Source organism: Poecilia formosa, unplaced genomic scaffold (assembly GCF_000485575.1).
Source record: "Poecilia formosa unplaced genomic scaffold, Poecilia_formosa-5.1.2 Scaffold245, whole genome shotgun sequence".
Taxonomy (NCBI): Eukaryota; Metazoa; Chordata; class Actinopteri; order Cyprinodontiformes; family Poeciliidae; genus Poecilia; species Poecilia formosa.
Window position 1 is genome coordinate 79,158 of NW_006800184.1, and position 6,674 is coordinate 85,831.

Genomic DNA, 6,674 nt, shown 5'->3' on the forward strand with positions numbered 1-6,674 from the left:
CCTCTCATTTGTGGCCTGAATGAATTCTGGATTGTATTTTTTGCATAAGCATAACTTCAGACTACTAGTTCTACTCCTGTCACCTGCAGAAATACTCAGATGATTCTGCAGTCGTTTGAATCAGAGATGGACTAGAGTACAGAGAGCTGGTGAACCGCTTTGGGAACAAACATCTTATCTTGAGTGTAAACAATAGAAGTTTTTACATGTTTCTGCTGTCTGTCTTACATGATGGGTAATATAAAAGGTAAAAAGAAGAATCTTGTCAAAGAATAGACTCAGCAGCAATGACCTCTTGTTATGGACTTTTGTTTCTGTTATTTCCTTGTGTTTATTTCCTAGTTTCATTATTTTCCCTTATCTTAGTTGTTTCCCCCTCTGTTAGTTCAGTTATTTCTCGTTTGAGTTTTTGTTCTGTTCTTTTGCATTTAGCATTCATTTGATCTCTCCTTCCACAACTGTAGTCAGCTCCCTGTAATCAGTTCTGTACATTTCCCTCCCTGAACTTCCTCCATATTGTCTCCTGTCGCGCCTGTTGAGTAACTTTTGTATTTTTCATCAAATGTCACGTGACAATTCCCATCGCTTCTCTGCATTTTGAAATTGCTCCAAACACATCTGTCATGGCATATTTTTATTTATCATTATATTGCATCATATAATGGACAAGTTGCTCTCAAAATCCCTTAAGTGTATATGCCAGACAAACGGCGAGATATAAAACCGTCTTATTTAATGAGCCATAAGAGCACGAAAATAGATAGTTAAAATGTAATTATCTTTTCACTCCGTGTTAGCTGGGGTTAAAACCCTTTTCATTGCAAACACTTTTGATTTGCCACCATTTGCAAAAAGGCGCAGATGGATTCACAATGGGCTGGTTCCATTAGGCGCTCCGGAATGTCAGTGAAGCAGATTCAATAAGAGCTGGACGCCGACGCGGTGCAGCCGCTACTGGAAGCTGCTGCTCTGTGACATGCACATCGGTTAATCACTCGGCAGATCGTACAGACAGCTGTGTGGTCCGTTTTCATAAAGCAGCTGAGGTTTGTGCAGCTGCGGCGCCGTCCTGAGTGATCCATGGATTTGTCTTTCACAGCTTGGAAAGACAAACCCGTTTAATGTTGCATGAATTGATCAGGATTATTATGAACTGCAATATACAGCAGGATTGTGTGGAACGGGTTCTCCATGAATGGCACCATTTTAATACTAATGCCAAATGCACATGTTAAAAGAAACGATGGTTACATAAAAATAAAGTATTTTTACAAATTTACTCACAAACCAAAAGAATAAAAAAAAAGAGTTCAATTAAAAACTGATGGAGAAAAGATGGAAATGGACGGAATTTTGGAGATTTATTTATTTTCATAAAATATAAAATACAAAATAGAAACGTCAAATACACCTGCAAGTTTTTTTTTTTTTACTCTTAAGTAAAATAATATTTTATTTATAATACTTTAGTCCTTAATTGATTAAACACAGTAGTTCACACTCCTTTTCCCTTTGACCTCGGCATGCTGTAGGCATAGGGTCGTACCAGTTGCAGCTTTTGGCTGATAGCCGATTACTGATCTTCAAAAAGCCTGACCTGCTGATTCCGGTTTTGGCCAATGCCAGTTTATTTTATCTGAAATGTTGCTAAATATAGCAAGATCGTCACAGAGTTGGTAACAGTTGGGTGACTATTATGAACTCCAATATACAGACATGACCTGGTGAGCGGGGCCAACAGCCAAACCTCTCTCACACCAGAGCAAACGTGGACAGTGGCTGAGGAAGATAAGATTGGGTTTTACATTTAAATATTGTCAATTACCGATCGCCCAGAATTAAGGAAATTGGGGCCGATTTTTTTGGCTGGCAGATTTAGCGTTGCACCCCTACTTTTAAATATGGGCTAATTCATTTCTTGGTTGCTCAAACTTGGGGGTCAACTGTCTCCTCCCTCTGAACATGTCAGAGGTGCTTCTTTGCTTCTAATCTGAGCCTTTCCCCCCTCTCCCACATTCACAGATTGAATTCATGACGAGCTGTCTTTTTTTTTTGGTTCACTCCAAGTATTTCTTCATATTCTCTGCCAAAGGAACTCAGCCTCTGAACCACCAAGCTGACATTTGGCCAGCGGTTACATTTGGTGTTGTTTTTCTGGCTGTTCATCTCTCCAGCATCAGCCAGTAATCTGGCATCAGTAGCCTTTTGGCTGATGTTTCTTTGTGGTAATGGCAAAGTTACTGTCTGATTGTTTTTTTGGAATTTTACCATGAAATAATAACAACATGATTTTTATTTATTAAAAACTTCAGTTTGAGATTTATTATCAGTAAATGTCAGTAGAATTAAAGAAAAAAAGATATTATCTACCAACCAAATAGCAAGAAAGAGAGAATAGGGCTTGTTATGACATATTTTATGGGGTGCCATTTGTAAACAGTGTCATTTGGTTGCTGAGGCATGATTGGCTAGTTCACTATTTTTTTTTTTTTAAGAAAAAGGTTCTGAACAGATGAGTGAAGGTTCCATTTATTGACCATTTTCAAAAAGCTTTGAGTTCTTAGGGTTTCCATGCCTGAACTGTCTTGATGAAGGGCTGTTTCCATCAAACAGAACATTTGTTAGAAACAAAATAAAAAACATAATTTATTTCTCTTAATGGTGAGATCCAAGAGCGTTTGCAGAATTGATAGAAGATAAAGAACAGGGTGTACGAGGAGCTAACATATCTGACATGAATGACAGCAAACCAGAAGCACATTGTAAAGATTCTGTACTATGAAACAAGATGATATGACTTGGTTGATATGGTTCCCTTTTTTCTTTCTTGGTGTTGCCCAAAAATAAACGAGCAACAAAATGACAACAGGTTCTGTAAAAGAATAGAAACAGCTAAGCAGTAAGTTAGCATTGTTTGTCTGCCAGTAAAGAAATCAACGCCTTGGTAAGGATTAGTTTGCACTAAACTTCCACAACAGACTCCTTTGATGTCTTGTGCTCTATTGCAGGGGTGTGAAACTCCAGTCCTCCAGGGCCATGTCCTGCAGTTTTTAGATGTGCCACAGGTACAAAAACCAGTGTTAACCTGCTGCTGATCATGACTTTTAGAGGACCTTTTTTTTAAGACTACACTCTGCAGCTTTTCTTCCCAACCACTTGCTCTTTATATTCCTATGTGAATTTACATGATTCCAGTCTCTAGGTGTTATCATAAAGTGGATTGTTTTTTCATGTTTGTGTGCTTTAACCAGAGACAGGACTGAATTTCCCATGTAAAGACAATGTGCCTGTATCAATGTTTGGATTTCACTCTGATTCAGCATCAGCAGCTTGTTTTTTTTTCCCCTCTCATTGAAGTCCTTTGTTTTAAGAATTCAAACATCATGTATTGATTTGCAGTGACTGCAGTTATTGTTTTACATTCATGTCATGTTGTTGAATAAACTCCTTTGCTTACTAATCCGTCTCTGCAAATGTTTCTCCTTAAATGTCTTTTGCAACCTCAACGTTTCCTTTTCATTTAGTCTTCACAGTTACATGCCATGTTAGCATGTCAGCACTCTGAATGATAATATTATGCCATCATAAGTTTAAATTCTAATTTATCCTGATGTGAAACAATAACAGTTTCTAGTTCACTTACTGTAGTTTATAACCATTGTTATCTGATGAAAGTGAAAAACATGCATTATATGTTGCAAAATAAGTTAACCTGGACAAAAATTGCAACCTGTGAAGTCTAACAGTGTATTTTGACTACAGCCATGTTTCCATCCAATTATTCAATTGTTGGTAAATGAAAAAAGTACTACCTCCCACACAGGACCTTTTTCTGGGGTTAATTTCCACCCTGGTAATTTGTTTTTAATCTGGTGAAAGTAGTTGGAACAGAGTGTGTGTGTGGGGTGATAACCCTCGAACACTAATGGTTCTTGGAACAGGTTCTGGTTCTGGAAATGGACACAAAGTATTTTTGAAAAGAAAACCCTGTAACAGAGTTACAGAATAAGGATCTGGAAGAAATGATGACACAAAGATGAAACAGTCATTCATTTGTTCTCCATGAAGCAGATTCAGATATTCTGATTAGGAAAGGGTAAAAATGTAAGCAATGAGCTGTGGGAAATCAATTTGGCATAGCATTTCTTGTGGTTGCTATTTTGATTATTTTAAATGAAGGACAATCACATCTAAATCTAGCAGTTTATCTGAAATCAGCAATGGCGGTTTTTGAAAAACAGAAACCAGGCAAAGTTTTTCTGCAGTTGGAGTTAAAGGATTTGATTTAGCAAAGACAGGAAAGATTTGCTTTGCATAAGAGTTTGATTCTATGAAACTCTGTTGTATGTTATGTTATGAAGCTTAGGCGTAAATTCAACCTGGGAGACTCTCTTCAGTTTCCTGGCATCATCGATTACCACGCCCTTGCCAACCAGGACCAGATCGTCGCTCTGCTCCAGCCAATCACCTTGCAAGAGCTCCTTCAAAAGGCCAGTCAACCATGGATTCACCAGCTGCAGCTGTGCTTCGACCCACCTCCTCCCCGTCTCCACCCGCATCCTGCCAGGCTTCTTCCAGGCTCCCTGCAGGCTCCTTCCTCTCAAGGCTGTGCTCCAACGCCAGTGTTCAGGCCTGGGGGAAGATGACCCTGAGCTGATCATCCAAGCTTGCAGCGATTCTCAGCTTGCACGTCTTCTGCCGGTGTCTGAGCGCCAAATTCTCGGCCCAATAAAGTGTCTAACTGCTGTTTTCTCTCTCCATGTGAGTCTCTACAGATTGAAAAGCTTTTAATGTTTTTATTGTGTATAATATGGGGGTCATGTAAAATCTTGGTTTTCTACTCCTTGGGTTTCTTCACTGGTTTTTTACATTTTTACATCTTTTACATTTTTACTAATCTGTTTTATGTTCCTTCAGTGTGAAGCTGGAATTCAACTGGGCCAGTTCTTTAACTAGTGGAGCAGATAACTTAGGAAAAAATCTTTCAAATGCAGATCAAGAGACCTAACTTGGCACTGATATTCCTGAAAAAACTATTTTTTGAAAAAAATGAAGAAAAAAAAAGAGAGAGAGAGAGAGAGAAAAGCTTTAGCCACTGAAAATTTAAATATGGCGACCATTAGTCTTGATCAAGAAAAAATTATTTTTGCACTAGAATTTAAAATTGATTGTGCCAAATCATACATAAGTTAACCATCTTAATGTATTTTGGTGGTCATTTTTCTAGATGCCCACCATGGTTATGATAGAAAATTAATTTGTTCACTAAACTTGCCAATCAAGTTTTGTCTGGTGTTAAATCATACATATTTTGAACCATAGAAATCATTTGCATTTTCTTGATCTTGTGTTTTCTTTTCTTGTATTTATTTTTCAAAAAGGCCACCCTGATTGTAATGAAAAATATATGTTTGCACTAAATTTGTTTGAAGTTATTGCTGGTGATGACCACAGCAAACCAAAATGTTAGGTTCTCAATCCACTAATCTGCTAAACAAAAATCTTAGCTTCATTAATGCTAAACGACTCAACAGCAGCCATGGACAACATTGAACCACAATCCTTCACTTACAACAGCAACTACAGTACTTCATTCCAAGGTACTAGGATCTTTGCTTTAAACATTCAACAAAGGCCAAGAAAGGAGGTGAAGAGTGTGGAAATCTGACTTTTGGACCACAAACAGTTAACCATTCCAGAGCTTCCTGACTTTTTCACCAACATGTGCCCTGGCTGTCTCTTAAACAATAATCATTGTCCTCTTCAGACAGGTTGCTCTCCAGAAGTTCATATTTCCTGAACCCAGGAGAGGTCCCTCATATTGCTGCTGTTCAGCCAGTGCATACCATAGCAAAGCAGATTCAGTGGAACTGGCCTGAGTCCTGTGGTAAAAATAAGTTTGTGCTAGTGTTTGGCAGCCTACACATTGAGTTTGCAGGACTGAGATCAATAGGAACATTACTAAGGGTTAGGACAGGTGACTCATTTCTAACGGCTTCGAATGTCACCAGGATTTGCAAGGACTCGCCAAGTGCACCGGTTCACAGCATGTACTCTGCACAACCTGCTGAGGACAGCCTGTGTGAGCTATACTACTGATACAGCCGAGTAGCAGGTGCTCAGCTTTGAAAACTGGTGTGAGATCCGCAAATAGCAAAGCCCTCAGTTTCAATTGGCATCTGGTTTTTGTCTATGGAACTAACTATCTTCCTATTCATCAGATCATTTAGAGAGTACAACTTTGAGTTTCATTGTCAGTCACTGACTGAGCTCAGGCGGTATGTTTTTTGCAAACAACGGCAGCTATGCACAATGGCTACTACTTTCACCTGTCAAACTTTCCAAGACAGACATTCCTCAGCAGGACCAGTGTAGAAGTCCAACACGGCTACCCCGCGTATAAAACATGTTACACTTCTGCACTTCTGATAGTATATATCTATATACATCAGATTATTGAAGCCATAGTGGAAATTTGGTTTACTGAAATGTATGTGAAACATAGTTAACACAGTTCTTATGCTGCGATTCAGTATTTGGCTTTGGAAGGGACATGATCAAACTGTACCTGATCACCAGATCTCAGAGAAAAACACATTTGTAATGGCATTAGGACCATCCTAAATTAACATTTGTTTAATTACAGTCCTCCAGTTAGCCCTGTTTGTCAGTGC